At 43.1% G+C, this 20,325-nt stretch overlaps 1 long non-coding RNA gene across 2 annotated transcripts in view; it reads left to right on the top strand.

The window, feature by feature from the left end:
- Window positions 1–8,932, top strand: part of LOC115769707 — a 193,849-nt gene extending 184,917 nt beyond the window's left edge. Inside the window, exon 9 of one of the 2 annotated variants that reach the window (XR_004018780.1) lies at window positions 8,611–8,932. This is a non-coding gene — a long non-coding RNA (uncharacterized LOC115769707). Of the gene's footprint in view, window positions 1–4,902; window positions 6,981–8,610 lie in introns of those variants that run through there. The other variant, XR_004018779.1, reaches the window with a different exon arrangement.
- The last annotated feature ends 11,393 nt before the right edge of the window (window positions 8,933–20,325 follow it).

The raw sequence follows: 20,325 nt of genomic DNA, 5'->3' as shown, positions 1-20,325 counted from the left end.
TGTTTTTCTTGTTGTTGTTGTTGTTATCAGAATTGATTCGCGACAACAACAACACAAGCACAACAGCTACGACAACGATATCATCCGCCTGCCTCAACGCCCACACACATATTGTTGCTGCTGCTTGGCTATGGTTGATGATTCGAGTTCTTTTTAAGGTGTGTGTGTGTGTGGGCAGGGGGTGGTTTAACTGAGGGTTGCTCTGTAATGGCCAGTGTAATGACATGTGCAGCCCGGCCAGACCGCCGTCTACATCACAACATGCCCCAGACATCAGTCGGTTGCCGGCTGCGGTTTCAAATATTGCAAAATTGTAAATGTTTTACTCGTATTATTGTTGTTGTGCCTGTTGTTGTTGTTGTTGTTGTTGTTGTTGTTGCTGCCGCTGCTGCTGTGACATCTGGCGGCTATGTTGTTGCTTGTTGGTTTATTGTAAATTACTGGCTATAAATTAAAATAACACACTCGCTAAATGCGTAATCAAAGGTTGGGATTTCCCTTTTCAGCAGCATACAATTTGTTTGTTTATAGATTGGCTTATTTTGATAATAAATTAAATAAATTAACTAGCTAAATGAAAAGCGCAGCTGTCATTTGAAGCACGACGAAGTCAATTAGCATATGGGAGCTCGGTTCGGTAATATATCTTGTTCAGGAGTGGGGCGCCGGAGAAGGCGCAGGATATTCATTTCTAAGAAAATCCTACTCACTTTTTCCGTATCTCTACCTCAACTACATCCCTTTCTTTTCCGATTTTTCCTCTGTTTTCTTTGTTGGTCCTTCTGTCTTTCTGAGTATCTCTTTCTATCTTTCTATCTTACGCTGCCTCCCACGCTCGCTCCCAAATTCAATATGCGAACTGAAACGTTTTTATCTCTCTCTCTTTCTTCGCACTCTCTCTTTCTTTTCCACTTTTAATGTATCCTGCTTTATTGTTTCTTACCTTTTTCGGCGTCTACTTTTTTGTTCTTCTCTCTTTCAATTCTTTTGACCCTCAATAGCCCTCATTTTCCCAGTTTTGGCACTCAAGCTCCCTGTCGCCACTTTTGTTCTTTCTTCTATCTGCCTCTCTCTTTCTCAGTTCTTTTTCTCTATATCTTGTCCTAATTATCTCTCGTTCAGTATCATTTTCTCTCTCTGTATTTAAGTCTCTCCAACGCACTCCCTATACTACTCGCCGTCTCGGTTTTTTGTCATGCTAACGCAACACACTTAAATGTCGCCTTTCTACGCGATTTTCAAAAATGCTAGTAATGTTCCAATGTTTGCTGCCTATTGTGTTCTAAATATACTGGCGATATTTCGTGCAAGGTAATGTATTTATTGCACTGAGCAGAGACACTGCAGTTAGGGAATTCTTGTCTAACTTTTCAGTGCCTTAGTTTAGCAGCTTTAGCTGCGCCGAACTTAAAGCAGACAATGAGTACAATCAGGAACAAGTACAGGCCCCAGCAGCTACAATAGACACGCTGCTGGCGGCTTTCATTGGTTTTTGTTTCATGTTGTTGTTGTCAGTGAAATTGCGTTGAATGCTACCTGCCATTTGGCGGCACATGTAGTAGCAGCAGCAGCGGCAGCAGGTGAATGGGGGTGCATGCAGCATGGAGCCGCACATTAAGTAAATGCCTGCCTATGTGCTATATACAGGACTATATGTGCATATGCAAGGGAACGTTATATAAGCCAACAGGCAGCAGGCAACAGACAAGAGACGGCTGATGGAGAACGCGAGACAGTAGACGGGGGACAACGGGCTAAAGGTGCTCGCTGCTCGTTGTTCGTTGAGTGTTGCTCGTTGCTGGTTGTTCCTTTGGCGTTTATTTGTAGCCAGAGTTTGGTTTGGTTCGTTTGTTTGCCTGCCAGTCAGCGCTGGATCCTAGCTGCATCCTCTGGCAGCCGCAACAGAAGCAACTTTTCCATTAAATCTTCTGTCCGTTTGTCGGCGTCGTCGCGTCTCGTCTCGTCTCGCCCAGTCCTGTCCTGTCCTGTCCTCTGCTGTCCTGCTCTCAACGTTTTCAGTGTGCTTGTGTGAGGTTTAAGCGCTGCCTTTAACTGTGTTGTCTGCTGTTTGCCATTGTCATTGTCTAGACTCTCGACTCCTGTCTCTACTTTCTGCTATTGGCATGGCCCAAGCTGCGTATGCGCAATATTTGGCCATGGCAAACTTAAAATAATCATACGCACCGTTGTGCAACATACAAAAAACGCCAGCTATTACTTTTTTGCTTTTTTGTTTCGTTTTGCCGAGTTCAAAGTCCGCAAAGTCCAAATAGCTTTAGCGATACTCGAATGCCGAAAATGCCAAAGCAGCTCCTTTGTATTTATATTTGTATTTGTCTATAAATAAACGAGTTGCCCTTGTTGTCCTTGTTGTCGTCCTGTCTGCCGTATTTGTTGACATGTAATTGCAACTAAATATTTTAAATTGCTTTAAAATAAAGCGTTCGCTTCTCTCACACCTCACTTCTCTCGCACACTTTGTGCTGGGCTATCTCATCCAAAAGGTTATGCAAATGACAAAGTTTCCTCTTGGCTCGGCGCAGGATGCGCATCCACCAGGCACACTGCACACTGTTGTGGTGCTGGATGCCGCCTGCACCGTTTGAGTAAATAACATACATAAAACTCGTATTTGTACACAGCATACGTGTAAACACTGTGCAGCAGTTGCTGGAGTAGGCGCTGGGGCAGTGGCAGTCGGGGTCCTGCAGCAGCAGAGAGCATCATGCAATTTCTGTTTGCATTTTACATTCAGCTGCGTGTCGGTATCGGGATACCTGGGTCCTTGTGTGGGTGACTGGCTCCCTTTATGCATATATATGCATATGCGTGTATAAGTGTGTGTGTGTGTGGCAATATGTGCAAATGCTTTTATCAACGGCATTCGTTAAACTACAAATAATCACATAAAAGCTCACCAAGCTAACGACTCACAAATGCTCTGCAATTCATATTCAATTCAACCAAATTAATGCTTAAGACTGGCATTTAAATTTAGCTTGAACTAACTGTTTATCATATTTACTGTGGTTGCTATAGTATATTTCTTAGTACTTTCCTTTCAAGTTCTTCGTTTAACATTTTGGGCTGTGTGTTGATCACCAATCAGGCAGCCATTCAGTTAATCAGCCAGTCAATCAACCGATCTGTTACTTTCTTCTTTTGTCACTCAGTCAACTAGTCAATCAATCAGTCAATTCAGTTAATGAACTAGTCAGTCAACCAATCGTTTGAGCGTTTTAGGGCGTTTGAGCCTCGTGATGATCACCATTCATTACATTACATAGTTAGTCAGTCAATGAGTGCGTCAATCAGGCAGTCAATCAATGTATTATTATTAATTGGGTTGCGTATTGAACGTCAATCATTCTGTTACTTAGTCAGTCAGTCACTCAACCAACCAGTCAATCAATCAATCAATCTGTTGTTCCATTTAGCTCCCCACATTCTGTCATTTTGTCTGTCAGTCAACAGTCAAACAGTCAATCAATCAGCTATTCCTTTTACTGCTTAAGCTGTATGTCTAACACCAAAAATTCTGTCACGTTGTTAGTCAATCAGTCCGTCAACCAGTCAGTCAGTCAAACAACCATTTTATAAATCAGTCAGTCAATCATTCTCCCCTCTTACCATTTCGGCGGACATTGATCACTAAACAGTCACTTATTAAGTCAGTCAATCAATCAATCAATCAATTTATCTGTCAATCAGTCAAGCAGTTAGAACAGTTATTCAAATATATTGTTTATGAATAATAATGAAGTTACATAAATAATCTGTTCTAGCGAGCTTTTATCTTTTCTATTACCTCAGACTATTTGCTCCTACGCATTTTATGTTTTCTTGAATGTTAGAATACGATTACTTTTAAAAACAAACAACATTTATATTGAGAGACCAGCCTGCTGGCTGCAGGCCAAAAGGCATAAGAGTTGTTGCTGTTGTTGGGCTGAGCGTGAGTGACAGTTGAGCGACGATTAGTTGTAGTTTAATGCACATATTTAAGCAGTTTATTTGCTTATTTATTTATGCACAATTTATGCCTAATTGATGTCAGCTATGCGCAGTGGCAGTTGCCGAGTTGGCGCTGTAATTAACACCAAAACACCCAGCGAACATGTCGGCAGTCACTTAAAGCGAATTCAAAATGCCCGCAACGCAGCCAAGACCTTCAATCATCAATCAGTCAAGTAATCAATCATTCAATTGCATACTGTTTTTTTCTCTGCAATACCAAGTCTCGCTGGGGGGAAAACTCGTTTGCCGGCGATGACAACGACATTGGCCACATTCTCCAGGTAACTCGCTGCACGCTCCATGCTCCACGCTCCACACTTCACGTCCCAGTGGCTGTGAGAATATGCAACGGCGAGTCGTTTAAGTCATAAATAGTTACGCTCAATGACAGTTATGTGTGCAAATATGAGCCCGGCGCATATTCGAACGGGTATTCACTGCCGACACTCACCCATCTGATGCACGCTCATCCTAATCAGCCACGATTTGGAGTAGGACGGCAAAAAAAATGAGAAGCTGCTGCTGGCTTAATTAATTAGGCGCGTGCGCTAATTGCTTAGTGTCCTGTTTGATGTTGTTGTTGTTGTTGTTGTTGTTGTTGTTGTTGTTGTTGTTGTAGTTTTTGCTGTTTGCAATTAGCCTGAACATGCGCTTTGGCGCCTGCGCCGCGGAAACCTGTTGGCCAGCAGTGAAAGCAAGTGTTGCAGAGGGAAGGAAATAGGAATAGAGCGAAAGAGAGCGGTAGAGAGAGCGAGAGCGCGTACGCTTTGACATTTATCAACGCTCAATGGCATAAAATTAATTAACAAAATTAATAAAACATTTTTTTAACAACCTAAACTCGAGCAACCAGTAAAAAATATTAATTAACTCAAATACTTTCAGTGGCTGCTCCCGCGGATACCGCATCAGCAACAACAGCAGCAGCAGCCACGTCGTCCATGCTCCGTCCTCCATGCTGCATCCTCCAACTGGCCGAGTCGTGCGTTATACAATAATTAAGTTTTCAGCACCTGCGTGCGCGCTGACTTGGAGCTGCAGCTGCCTCAACATGGGCTTCGCAAAAGCCGGTCGCAGCCGTTGCGACAGGGCCGTCTTACGGTTTGGGCGCCAGCTGTAATGGGGCGCTGAGCTCGAGTGCTTCATTGCCTAAATTCGGCTAACAATAATGTTGTTCTAATCATAATTAAAAAACAGCGGCCAGCCCCTAAAAAGAATTGGCGATGCTTCGGTTCACGGTTGAAAACATTATGTAAGAAATATTTAGTTCGGGTTGAGGTTCTAATATTTTAAGGACTACTGGTTAGATTAAAGGTTAGCTCAGCTTTTAATGGGATACTAGTTCAGTTCATGTATTGATTCACGGTTAAAATACCGAACTCTAACCGGTTTGCAGTGCTGGTTCACGTGGGTCTGTTTAAGACCTCTCTGCGCTCCTGTTGCGTTATCCAAAAACTGTCGCTTGATCAGTTGGCTTGCCACTGTGTTGGCAACTGTGGCGCATGTTTGGGCCATTTTACAAGCATAGCCAGTTTCAAATTTCATTCCGGCTGCCAGTGTCCCGCTTCACCAACTGCTCTGCTGGCAGCCGCTGGATTCTCGGCAACGCAGGCGACTCTGCAACTGCCGCTTGCACTGGGTGCGTGTGTCTGTTGACGTGTTGTTGCACATGCGCATTAACCCGGCCACAAATTGTAATTACCACAACGCATTACAACATAATTCCCAATTGAGTCCTTGCTCCCCTTTGCTCCTGCCCATATTTCGGGTGTGAATTTAATGATACGGAACAGCAGCATCCAGTTGGGCCAGAAGAAAGTTCGCCCCAATTGCCGAGACCAAGTGAAGGGCATCGAGATGTTGGAACGCGCCGATCTTTGGTAATAACATAATAGCCCAAAATATTGTGTATTGGCATTGGAATTCAATTAGCAGACGGCAGTTAACTCATGTGAAGGGACGCCGCCTGGTCGCATCCTCCATGCTGCTGCTGTCCAGTGGCCACTTCCACTTTGAGGTCAATAGTTTTTGCAAATTGCTGTTTGTTGTTTGTCGTTTTTAGCAACAGGCTCAGGTTCGGGCCGGCACGGCGCGGCTGTCCCTAACCCTGTCCCTGGCCCTGCACTTGAGCTCCCGACCAGTTTAGAAGCTCTTTCTTCTCCTTCTCCCTCTCTCTCTATTTCTCTCTCTCTCTCTCTCTCTCCAAGCACACGTGCAAGCGACCAGTTTGGTAAGCTCTAGACAAATTGCTTGGACCACGTCCAACTGGGCACTGTGGCTATTCGCAGGCGAAGAAGATGCCATCAGGTGTCGAGTGTTTTGTCAGCAATATTTGCGTTTGGCCTCACTAAACGGCAATGAGCTGCACCGAGAGACTCAATAGAACCGAGCGTAATTGTCAAAATAACAGGAATCCGGTTGGGTTTGCAGCAAAGCTTGCTTAAAAATTGTTGAGATCATACTAAATGCAAGTCCCAATGCGCCGAGGTATACTCCAAAGGGCAGCCTTACATTTAAGGAGCTGTCTTTATATAATACACTTCCTAAATTAATATTTGACTAACCAAGACGTTAGCCATAGCTGACATAGTGAACACTACGGGATAAGTAAAAATTCCACTAGCAAGTGTGGAAAATAGGTGGAAAACGTTTTTGTGAAAGTTTTTTGCTTGCGTTTTACTTAAAAGAAACTAATAAAAATGCATTGAAGACGTATTTTGCGTTACAAATTAAATAAATAACGCCCTTCTATAGGATTCTATGCGATAAACTTATAAAAGTCTTAGAGATTTACAAGCTGTGATTATGCGTGTTGTAATAAAGAGTTCTTTTGGCAATCTAATAAGCTTTTCTCCTGTACATATTTACATAAATATTTATGCTCTATATATAAAATAAACCTATAACATAGGCATAAAACATGAACATAATGTTAAGAACAACATGCAGAAAGTAGGAAATAAATTGTTCTTGTCGAGTTGCGTAACTTACTTGTTTTATCTTATTTAAATAGAATACATAAATAGCAGTTGGTTCAGCTTGAAGACTGGAACTGAATCGCTACCTTTGGCCAGTTTGTGACCAGTTTCGTTGGCTCTGGCAACTGTGGGAGTTTGGTTTGGGCAAACTTGACCCAGGTCTAGGCGCAGAGTCTGGGACATGGACTGCGTTTAGTTGAAGACTGTCTGAAACTCGTTTCAATTAAAATTCTTCGTGCAAGCAACGACAGAAGAAAAAGAAAAGCGAGCCACAAAAGCGGCAGCCAAAGACAAATTAAAGTGGATTATGAGGAGCGCGATTGTACATACAAATACAAATATATATGCACATATGTACATATATATATATATATAGTATATATGGTCATATGAAAGGTATATATGAGCGTGCATACGTGTAGATGCATATGTATCTTTGTATCTCTGTGCATGGCCAGAACGAGGCGCTGCAGTTGGTTTTGTTGTGCCTGCCGCCTGCTCGTTTACGGCTCCAGTTGCGTGTGTGCGTGTGCGTGTGTGTGTATCTGGCGCATTTAAGTAAATTTTGCAGAAATTGGTGCAAAAGACAAAAGAAAAGCACATAAAAATAATAACAGACGCAATCTGACGTCGTCGCCGGGCGACTTCAACCGGCCGCCGGGCCAATGACTAAATGACTGACTAAGTGCCAAAGGGTACCAAGGGACATACAAGAAGAGGGACAAGGGACAACAAGACCGGGTCGGGTCGGGGGACTGGGCTGCGGTTCTCCTGGGCCTCCAAATGCGAAATCGAAACGAAAAATCGAGAGGCAAAAATATAAAATACGAGTGCGGCCGCCGCCGTCGCCGTCGTCGTCGTCGTCGCTCATTATAAATTTTTTTAATCGGCAGTGCAGCAAAAAACATCAAAGATCCGTCGACATGGACTTGGACTTGGTTTCGGCTCGAGACGAGTTGAGTCGAGTCGAGTCGAGACGCAGATCCTGCAGCAAGTTTAAATATTTAAAACAAAGTCTTGAGCTCTTGCGGCCTGTGTATGGCTTTAGGCCTCCTATGCACACCTTGCTATGCCCCTCCAGCCGGCGTCTTCATGCCCAGCTCCATCTCCATCTCCATCTTCGTCTCCGTTTCTGACTGGTACGACATTCCAGGCGCGCGCGCTCCACCTTCGCCTTGTGCACAGGCCGCATCCTCCATGGTCGCACACACATAATTTTTGTTGTTTTTGTATATTTATTTTTTTTATTTACTCTTTTTTTTGTTGTTGTTTATTTTTTTGGACCTGTCTGCGCTTAGCTCTTTGGGTCTGTCCTTTCGGTCCGTTTCGGTGTTCGTCCCATTCCCAGTCGCAGTCCCAGTCCCAGCCACGGTTTCGGTTTCGGTTGCTGTCTCCAGCTCCGTCTCTGTCTGGGTATCTGGCAACTGTTCGTATTTCACCTGGCACTGCCGTTCAGTCATTAAATGCCCTCAAAATACAAACAACAACAACAACACAACAACAATAACTGCCAGTCGAGGACAACGTACAATAGCCTCACGCATATACATGAATATTTTTTGTCTTTTTTTATTATTATTTGCTTAATATTATTATTTAATAAAAATTTTGACAGTGATCTTCCCCTTTGTCTGGTCTTCAACTGTCTGCTGACAGCTGTTGACAGAATGAGATGCAAAGCGAAAAGTGAGAGGCAGATAGACGCATACGACGCATAATACGCACCTCATGCAACTCGTGCAACTCATGCCACATTGCATTGTTATCCCAAAAGCCATCAAACAGATGCACAACAAACAACATTTGGCCATTCAGCAGGCACTTCGTCAACTTCACTTCGAGCTTCAGGCTGAATGAAAAGTTTTTAGCAACAGTCGAAGTTGAAGTGGAGATCGGTTAACAGAATATACAATTATAAATGACTTTAAATATGTTTCAAATCATAAATACCTAGAATGTGAATTAAATAATGTAAAAATAAAAGGACTGACTCATTTGATTTTAGATTAGAATAAGGCATCTACTTCTAACAGCAAATCCCTCGATCAAGAAATCCTGAGAAACCAAGAAAGTTCTTGTAAAATTGAACAGGTGAAGAAATTGTACGCTCAGAAGTGGCAACAATATCATACACTAAACGCAAGCTAAGTATACTTTATACATCTGCTGTTACTGAAACTAAGGATTATGATAACAATATATGCATACATAAATGTAGAGGGGGAATACACGTGTGTATTGCTCGATTAAAGTCTAATTAAGTCTCGATTAAGTCTCTAGTCTAGAGAATATCCCTTTGAGTTATTTATTTTATTAAATTGATTAAGCTAAAATAAAAGTGTTGTGTAATGACAAGTCAATGTCAAGTCTGAATCAAAACTTAAATAAAATTAAATGAATATCTGGCAAAATATATTTCTACACATGCAGCTGTTGACCCGCAAACCACTGAGACAGAGACAGTTTTTAGTCCAGCGGCTTGCAAATCATATAGCTGATATATCAGATACTCTGTGAATACCTTATACAGCAAGAACATAGAGAAACACCTCTTTGATTTCACAACTTCGAGACCCCTAAAGAAAAAGAGTTTTTTGTCCAGTTTATTCTGAGCATTCTGTTGCGCTTTTCAGCGAGCAATAAAAAACTTCAAACTTAACTTATTAAATTTAAAGATCAGCGTCAGACGCATTTGTGCGTTGTTTCTCAGCTTTTGTATCTTTGTATCTCAGTATCTCAGTATCTTTTGTTGCAATTTACATGCCACCGCAGTGCTGTGCCGCAAAATTGCCGCAAAATTGTGCGTATATGCACATGGCACATGGAGCTGGGGCACAGGAAGCAGCTGCTCGAAATTCTTGGAAATGCTGCGTTTATTTTGTCGTACAGCAGCAACAACAACAACAACAGCACATTAAAAGGTGCCTGTTGCATTTGTGTGTGTTTTACAAGTTGCCGCCAACGTAGCAAATATAATTTAATAAATTTAAATGAGACAAACGCAAGACAGGCAGCAACAACAACAATGATGATGACAAGCACAAGAGCAACATCAGAAACAACATAAGCAACAACAACAACAACAACAACGGCAACAACATCATTAGAAGCCGCTGCCAAAACTGTGCTCTGCCCAGGCTCTGGGGTCAATAGTATCCGCGGAATTCAATGCTTTTTGCATTTGGCCAAGAGCTAAGGCCAAGTCACAAGAAGTTGCTGCTTCTGCTGCCCGCTGGCCTGCCCTCTCTCTCCCTCCTCCTCTCACTCGCTCGCTCTCTAGCTCCGTCTCTATTTAGCGAAATGCTCTCATGGGCTCACAAGGAAGCGCATTTTTAAATGCCAAAACAAATGGAAAAATTAAAGCCAACGAACGAAGCTATGAGACGCGACGCGACGTAAACGTAAACCTGCCCGGACACGGGACACGGGAGCGGAGGGGGGCTGCCTCTTGGCTGTAAAAATGCATCTAAGCTGCTTTGCTTTTTTGCCAACTTTTACCAACTGGTTTCTGGCATTGCCACAGCCCCCAATCCACCCCACACACCGCTGCAATTCCCAGATTTTTTTTTTGCGCAGCTCACAGCCTAACAGCTCCACGGCAGCCGCAACACTTTTATTATATGCCTTCATCTAATAAGCCAGGCCTCAGATGTTGCTGCTGCCTCTGCTGCTGCTGCTGATGCTGCTGCTGCTGTGTCTATTGAGCTATCCGTGTCCAATTGCAAAGCCCAGATACATACACATGCTGCTCGTCGCATTGGTCGTCCGTTGGGTTCATTGGTTCTGCTCGTATCGAGCGCGATGATCACCAAACATGATCGTTCAACTTTGCTTTTTAACGCCAAATAAAATAAATCAAATTCCACTGCGGTCGTCGACTACAGTCAGGCCCAACTAGAAGTAGCTGCAGCTAGGCCCAGGAAATGCCGGACACCTTCGCACCAGCACACTCAAACAAACACAGACTGTGAGCCATAAAATGCATCTATTAGTTGCAAATGCCCGACAGGGCACAACAACAACTACAACAACAACAGCAACTGGTATCTGCATCTGTCTCCTGATCGAGGACCGCAACGGTTAAAATTCGCAATTATTTTTTGCTGTGACTTAGCTTAGTTTGACCTGCCACAACTAACACCCGACCCCCCGCTAAGTGACGATCAATGTCCTAGGCCCTAATAAACTAGAGGTATGCCAAATGCAGCGCCCAACAAGAGCCACCAACCAAACAACTGCCAACAGCAGCGAAGACAGCGCAGAAACAACAGAAAACAAATTCAGAAACCGAAACCGATACAGAACCAAACAGAGCCAAACAGCACAGTGCAGAACCGGGCAGAACCCAATGACCGAACCGAGGAGCCCAACATGTTAAGCCAGAGATTAAATTCAAATAAATCGACATGGTCGCCTGGAAATGAAAACATTCACAGAGCAAACGACAACAACAGCAACAACAACGACAACAACGCCACGTTAGCGACAACAACAACGCGAAAAAGAAATAAAATATTGATTGCATCAAGCATATTGAAAGCTTTGATACCCTGTAATGGCAGCTCGACATATCTTGGCACAAAGTAAAACATTTCAAACATGAACTCAAAAGATAGCCAGCTATCTTTAGAATGAAGAATCAATAATTAAAAAACTGGATTAGCAAGACGAAAATAAATTGATTTAAGTTCTCTCTGTAAATTGTGACAAACTGGTTTTGAACCGAACCAAAATAAACTTTATAAGCAAGATTCAATATTTCCAAGCATTTAAAATATAAACTTTAAACATTAGCATTAAGAGAAAACCTTTGAGGTAGGCCCAGCATAAATAACCATATTTGACATAATGTCAATTTTGGATAGAGATCTAATTTAGCGCGCATTTCGTATACAACTTGCAATAATTTCAGTAGAACGGGCGCAAAAGTAAATTATAATATGAATTGTTTCCTTAAAATTTAGAAAATATATGCTTATCAAAAGTTTGAACCAACAACTCGGTTCAATCATGTGACAAATCTGTGTCACGAACCTAGGAAATTGGTTCAAGCTTTTGTGAATCATATTTTTTAAGTTTTGTTGCCTTTTAACTCTAAGCTACATTTGAAAACAAATTCTTTGCTGCTTCGATCATCTTAAAAAATTGCTATTAGAATTGAATACCTAATCAAGTTTTATATATTTTCCTTAGTAGGCAGTCGTAATGCCCACTGCGCATGCCCATGGACCCTGACTACCCTACCCTGCCAAACATCCCAATTGGAAGCCAAAGTCGGCAGGCAGCGACGCTGGCAAGTTAACCTTAAAGCGGGCTGGGATTTGCGTGGCTTTGGCCAGAGCTGGAGCAGCGAAAAATAAAAGGTAGAAATAAGAAGGAACAGATCGCAGCGGTCGCAGGGCGCAGCCAATTTGCGAATATTTTCATTTCAATTGCGGCAAGGCGGCTGGCAGAATGAGCGCTCCTCTGCCCGGCTGCCTGGCTGCCATGTGTCTGTCTGGCGTCTGCGCGGCGGCCATTGACACAGGTCACACACGTACAGGCAAGGCCAGCAGCAGAAGCAGCAGCAGCAGCAGCAGCAGCGGCAACATGGTCTGGAAGTGGCTCAGCTCGAGCTGATCCGCAGTTGTTTGCCACAGACCAAACGTCATTTGGTTGCATGATCTATGCCCAAGTTTTGCCGCTCACCTGTGCCATGGAGCTGGAGCTGGAGCTGGTGCTGGTGCTGGATATGCTGTAGCCCGATCCCAGGCAAGGCTATCATTAGTGGCTGGCCCGAAGGCAAACAGTTCTCTCTGTTTGTTGCTGTCGTTCCCGCCAATGGCTTTTGTTTTTATATGCATCATCGCCTTTTTGTTTTGCGAAAAACTTTCTTAAATTCTTGAGCTGCTGCTCAACGCAGCGTCGACTGCGCTGCCGGCGCAGACTAGTTTCGTATCTTCAAGTTGAAATAAAAATTATTTACGATCATTTTGTCAGCAGCGGCGGCCAGAACTGGACGCAGACAGAGACAGTCGAGTGCCCAGTGTCCAGTGGCCCGGCCACCTTCAACACAACTGTTGTTCGTCTCGCTCTCTCTCTCCCTGTCTCCCTCTCTCTCTCTCTCGCTCTCTTTCTCCAGCTACTGCCGCGCTCCGCCCCGGCAACGCCCCACTACGCCTTGCCGCACTTGTTGTTGCTGTTCTCAACTTTGTTGTATTTCACGCTCATCAAACAACCAGCGACAACTGTTGCAACTGCCTCCGGCTCGGCCCGTCTGTCTGTCCGTCCGTCCGTCTGGCTGTCTGTCCGTCTGTCTCTGGCCAGGTCCCAGCTCTGGTCTGGTTCGTTTTGGTCACCATCAGCGCCAGCGCTGCTTGCGTGCCGCTCGGTTAATCGGCTATGAACAGTTATCGGACTGGTTTTATTGGGTAGCATTTGTTATGTGTAGCGGCTGCCTCTGGACGTGAACGTGGACGTGGATGTGGTTGTGGTTGCGGCTGTGGCTATGGCTGTGCCTTCGGTTGTCGTGGTTGTGGTTGTGCTTCTGCGTTTCGCTCATTCGTCCGCCCGGCTGGCTATTTATATTGGAATTAGTGCGCTTTGAGCCGATAAGCGTTGTGCGTTTTATAAGCGTGTTCACTTGGAAATTTAGATAGGAGCTGTGAAACAGCAATTGGAGCAAACCGTTTCGAGTGTCAAAAAGTATCTTTCTCAATGAGCTTTGGCCATTTGCAAATTAATAATATATCTCAATCATAAAGAAGAAGACTTTATAAGTCATGGATTTATATATTGCAAATGTGTTTTGTATATTCCTATCAACATTTCAAAAGTTATCGATCTACAGAGTTGACTTGAATAGACTGCTTATTTCTTTCTAGGCTTAAAAATAAATACAAACATGCCACATATTATACGATCAAGTTTCATCTCCGAACTCATATAGTGCTCGAGATCTATGTATTCTCGAGATCTTTGTATTATCGAGCACTATATTAGTTTGATGGCCCAGGGCGTCCAAGTATTTTGCTTGACCTTACATTAAGTTTATTAAATATATGTCAACACCTCCAACTTATCCAAAATCGAGAGCTATTGATTTTCAAACATCGTAGTTATAGAATATGTCAGAGATAATGGAGGTATGTGAGTACCTGTTAAGCATGCTTAGATCTAGTTCTTTTTGGTACATGAATATATTTGAAAAGCATCTTTGTGTTATTACATTAAGAAAAATAGTTACTTACACCACACCTTTTATAGAGTGGAGTCAAGGGAACAAGTATGTAAGTATATGGATGTCATTTCTAACGATCCAAATCCTTATTTAAATGTGTTAAGAATATTCGCACACTTAATATTCGCATCGAAAGATAAATAAATCGAGCTGTCAACTTTTAATTTAATTCCAATCCACAATATTTACGGTATTAGCTGGACTTTGCAGGTGGCCACTAAATGAATTCCAATTTGTCGCTTGTTTCTTTGTCGCACCGACCAGAAACATCCACTTGCAACAAAGTTGGGCAAACGATTCGGCCTGGACCAACATGGCAGCTGGCTGCCACCTGTGCCCCACGCTTAGGCCAATGCCAAGCTGAAAGGCAACGTTGGCCTTGGTGTTGCGTGCAATTTGTGGGTGTGTGTGACTAAGGGTGTATGTGTGGGGGCAGACAACGCTGTAACCCCCCCCCCCCCCCCTCTTTCTCTGTCTCCTTCAGCCCAAACAACTTGAACGCAGCAAGGACTTCTTGGCCGTCTATGTTTGGATCGGTGTGGCGGGGATTGGCCTTTGTGTGCATGTAAAATGTTATTTGGTAGTTCAGCTGCCGGTGCGTTTTACTATCTACATACATACATACACACACACACACACAGACACGCACGCACGCACACACTCAAACAGTTTGACTGGCTGGCAGCCTTTTGTATTTATGGGTCGAGGCTACTCGCAGCCCGTTAGAGTGCCGAAGGTTGACGCTGAGTGGGCGGGGCAGCGAGGTCGCCACCAAGTTCGGTTCGTTGACAGCGCCTGTGTATGTGTACCTGTGTGTGTGTGTATGTATGTGTATTTGTTGAAGCTGAGCCTCTACCCAATTAAAATGGGGGCCCGCGCAGCCGCTGGCGAAGGTTGAACAAGCGTCACAGTTGCCGCTGTTATTGGAAGGTTAATAAATGTGTTTGGCCCTTTTAAGCATAAAGTGTTGCCTATATTGCAGCGCATTATTCTTATTAGTTTGTATATTCAAGTTCAATTGGATGACGTCACAACTGCGCTCTGACGTAACTAGAGTTGCCCACACGTTGTCGCCATAGACGTCAGCGCTTGAGGTTCGCTTGAAAAAGGACTAAGCCAAACATTTCCTTTTTCCTTTTGTCGGAGGCGCCCCTCAATTGGCATTTAGAGCGCCCACACACACACATACCCAGCCTCACACACACACACACAGAGAATGTAGGCGATGTAGCACATAGATATATAAATAGCTGCTGTCCCCACCCCCCTGCTGCTGCTGCTGCTCCTCGTGTTACCCACATTCTTTGCTGGCGTTTCGTTCTCGTGTTGTCGTTTGTTTCTCATTTTGTTGCATACTTTGTGGCGCTTAGAGTGAAAATCAATTGAAGTGGGCGCCAGCTAAGGTCAAAGGTTGCGCACCACAATTGTAATGAAGTTGACATTTCGCAAAGACGTCAACGTGTTTAAAGGGGTTGCCAACTGGCTAATAATTTCTTACGTACACATAATTAATATACTACAGAATTGAAATTAATTAGAAAAGCGTTGATTATATTTTTCTCTCACTTTCTTTATCTATTTTGAGTCAAAGTTTTGCCTGCAGAGTGTCTGTTTGATATGCTTGTACTCGACTGCCATTTCTTATAAGTTTTAATCAATAAATTGTTTAATTTTAAATGGAATTTCGTTTGCACGTATCCTCGTGTGTCTTTCGGTTTTCTGGTTGCTGTCAACACGCGCAACCTGTCGCCAGTTTCCCTACCTTTTGACCCAGCCACCTCTTTACGAAAGCAATAAAAGCCACACGCAGTCATTCGCTTTACCTTTGCTTTTGTGCGTGTATGTGTGTGTGCCCCTGCTTTTCATTCAGTGCCCACGCCCAGATTCACAATGGCAGTCGCCTCTTTGCGCTTTTGTTCCCTTAACTGGGAACAGTCTCGCTCGCACGCTTAAAACGCGACACAAATTGCCAACGTTTTTGCATCCTTTGCCATATTTCTTGCTATATACATATATACGTGTGTTTGTGTGTGTGTATGTGTGTGTGTACACTTTTGTATGTAGCTGTGCATGAAACATAATTACATATTGTGCGCTGTCACTTTTGGCGCTGGCGTCGCTCGTCGCCGGCATCCTCACTGCCTCGCTGCCTCGCTGCCTCGTTGCCGCGTTGCTGCCACACGGCGCACAATGGCCCACCACACACCATGCCACGCCAACAGCCCACTGACTGTTCCACCTTCTGCTGGTGTTTGTCATTTGTTGTATATATAAATATATATATACATTTAGATATATATAAATATATATGTATGTATCTGCATAGATGGGGAGCTTCAAGTCCCTTTCCCTTGCCGCCTGCCGTTTCCTTAAACATTTTGCTCGACGTTTTGTTTTTTAGTTGTTATTTATGTAATTATTAACATTTTCGCTTTTGTGCTACGTTGTTGTTGTTGTTGTTGTTGTTGTCGTCCCTGGCATTGTCACTGTGGACTCCCTAGCTTTGTTCCTGCCGCTGTCATTCTGTTGCTGTTTTCATTTAAATAATAATTTCATTGCGAACGCCTTCAATGAAGATTTGTTGCGGGGTACCCCATTAAAAACACTGCAGCCAAGTGGCAAAAGGGGCTGGGGCACATGGACGTCAGAGTCGGGGTTTCAAGCTAATGAGGAAATGTTTACCTTCTGCTGTTTACTTGAATTTTGCGAATTCAACATGGCGTATGCGTAATGTGGGAAACACTTCTACTATTCTGCGGCTAATTAAAATGCTGAACGCACATTAGATCAAAGAGCATATTAACATTAAATAAAAAGTGCTAGATAGAATTTTAAATATATCTAGTACCTTTTTTCGTGTATGTACTTAATTGAACATTAATCAAAGGTATACACCTGTAAACTGTAATTTTAAGATAATGCATTGCTCAAGAACATGTCTCTTTGATCTAGGAAGAGCAACGCCAAATGGTGAAATGGAGGTTAATAGATAAAGACAGTCAACTGACAACATTTTCTACTATTTGCAAATTATTGTCAGCTTGCAACACTCTTCGGACACTAACCAACACTCATAAACTGTATTAGACACCTAATTGGGAGCTACATATAAATATTCGAAGAAAATATATTACTGTATCTGCAGAATTATAAGGTGTGGCATATTGTTTGAGAATTTGCTTATATAGTAGATAAAAACGGAGATTTCGAGCTTAACTCGCTAATTTTGTGCGAAATCAGTTAGTTAGTTTAGTTAAGTCAACTTTGTGAGTGGTTACACTTGTTAATGCATACGGGATATTTATATTTTTACCTGAACAATTTTCAAATTCTAGCAGCTAAACAATTATATTAACTTTTATACACACACGCACATAAACACGCCCACACACACTCACTTATTCACCGAAAAGCACACACACACACACACACGCTCAGTAACATATGTACGTGTGTTTATGTACACATCCTTGGCATGGCATGCAAAATCTGCTCAACTAATGAATTCAAGCGTATTAATTATTACGCATACGCCACATTGTGCGAAGGACGTTGAGCACAGTCAACCAACCAATGGCACTCATCCCCAGCGCCCGACCTCAAGCCCCCGCCGCTGCCACCGCAGCCCACTCTTCACCCCGCGCCCAAGCCCAAGCACCCGCTCAGAGGCGCAAATTGTGCCAGGCAAACGCTTTACTCGGTCGTCGTCGACGTCGTCCTTTTTGCTGGTGATGCTTCCTGTGCTGCCGTTTAGAGGCTGCCAAAAAACATTTATACAATTTTGCACGGAAATACACATACACATACAATCACCAGTACACATACACACACACACACACACGCAACGCATAAAAGTTTAAGCAGCGCTGCAAAAATGCCAAAAAGTTTCCACAGCATTCAACACAGAAAATGGCACAAAAAGCGAGCAACGACTGCAAAAAAATGCCAAGAAAAATCTATGAAAATGAAAATTAAAGCAAAAGAGACAATGCAAATCTGACAGCAAGCGCAGGGGAGGGGCAGGGGCAGGGCAGGGGTTGGGCCAAAAGGAAAGCGCCTGTTGGCGTAGCGTCTGCTGCTTTTTATAAGCGAGGCAAAAAGGGTAGAACAACTTTTTGTTCCAGGCCCAACCAACATATTTTTGGTGAAATTTTATTTTAATGGACGCTAGCGAAGTTTTCAACTTAAAGCTCAGCCTGATAAGTATCGAAAAACTATATGCTATACCAGAAACTGTAGGAGGAAGTCGACTATGAACTATTTGAAATGCCTTTTTTATAGGTTTACTGAAAAACACTTGGCAATAAATTACGTTTTTTTTCTGGCAAAGTAAAATATAAATAATTGTTGGAAATACAATTTTTAATTTATAATAGACTAGTTTTTTATATAAATTGTTCCCTTTTTATTCGAAGTTTTGCTGAATAGGTTAAAGTATAATAGACTTATAAAAACTGTGTAGATAATTATTTATTCTTTATATAAAAAATATATGATTAAGATTGCCTTGCTAAAGCAATAAGATAAAATAAATTCATGCCTAATTATTGTTTTTCCAGGGTATTTACACTTCGCTGCACGTTCTTTCCCTTTTGAAAGGTAGTAAAAGTTGTTTTTAGCAGCCAAGTTTGAGTTAGGTGAGGATAGGCCCCGTTTTACAGGGTAGGGCCCCAGCCAAACACTTGGTGACATACATACATATACGAGATGTATAAGTAAGTGTGTTGTCTCTCATTGCTCTTGTTGCTGTTCTTGTTGTTGTTGTTGTTGTTGTTGTTTTGCCTGCCACATGGCACAATGAAACAGTTGTTGTTGTTGCTGCGAGCTCCCGTTTCGGTTTCTGCTGCTCTTACGTTATCATTCAGCGTGCAAGCTGTTTGCTCATTGTCTATTTATGCAAACACATACACACACACGCACGCATTTACTCACACAAACACAATAGAGAGAGAGAGAGAGATAGGACATGGGAGAATGCGAAAGAGAGAGAGACGCACAACGAGATATGAGCACGTAAGCCAAACGCACCGAAAATGGGCATTTCGTTTGGTAGATTGGGGCAAGCCCCACACACACGCACACACACGCACACACACACACACAACGCACGTGTGTTAAACAGACAGTTACAATTTGTATATCAGCTGCACACACACACAAACACAAGCATACATATACATAATGTATATAAGTGTGTGAGCATTGGCCCCCATGCACATATGTAAATGTTGATCTGTCCCAATGTACATGCATGTGTGCATGTATTTGTGTGTGCGGAACGGTAAAACAGGCATTGACAATGCATTTGCTATGCTCGGCTGCCACGCCCACAGCGTAACAAAAACAACAAAGCCCGGCAAACATTTGCATGGCAAATGCCAACAGCATTGGCGCAGCAGAATGTGGCAAGTCGAGCAGCAGAAACTGATTGAGAATTTCGATGATTACTTCATTTGCCGTGCGTATTAAATTCATAATATATTTAAAGCCTCTCTGCATATTAATTACCTGGAACACTGTGTGCTATATCAGCATATACTTCGGCATGAAAAGATTTACCTCAAACATTTGAGCAACCGAGTTCGGCCTGACAGAAGTGGCAAATACGCACACAAGTACTTGGCATATCACAAATGCCATTCCACAGCTGCTTCAGCTACTTGATGGCTCAGTCAAGGGCTTGGGCGGGGGCGGGGCGGTGCGGAGGAGGGTCAACTTTTATTACCATCATGACCCGCAAATCGCACACGAAATCCGCATACAAAACTCACAAAAGCCTCTTGGCACTTGAAAAAGCAGTCGGGGTACAATATTTGGCTACCTCTATATGTCCTTTGCATGTCCTGTGTACGCATACAGCGTGCGTGTGTGTGTGTCTGTGTGTATGTGTGTGAGGATATGCTGTCCCTTGTTGATCGCCTGCCGTTTTCCCATATGCTCTGCTATCGACTTCTGTTCGCCTGGCATTTTGTAAGCAAATTTTTAAATTTCGTTTTTATATACAGACAGATATGCATACGTGTGTTTACATATGTGTGTGCATGTGCGTGCGAATATGTGTGCATATGTGTGTACACACATGCAGAGCATAAATAGACGTGTGTATTTTGT

The sequence above is a fragment of the Drosophila novamexicana genome, unplaced genomic scaffold (assembly GCF_003285875.2).
Source record: "Drosophila novamexicana strain 15010-1031.04,08,12 unplaced genomic scaffold, DnovRS2.1 tig00004554-arrow-pilon, whole genome shotgun sequence".
Taxonomy (NCBI): domain Eukaryota; kingdom Metazoa; phylum Arthropoda; class Insecta; order Diptera; family Drosophilidae; genus Drosophila; species Drosophila novamexicana.
Note: the sequence above shows the minus strand (reverse complement) of the source record. Positions and strands in the feature narration are given on the sequence as shown.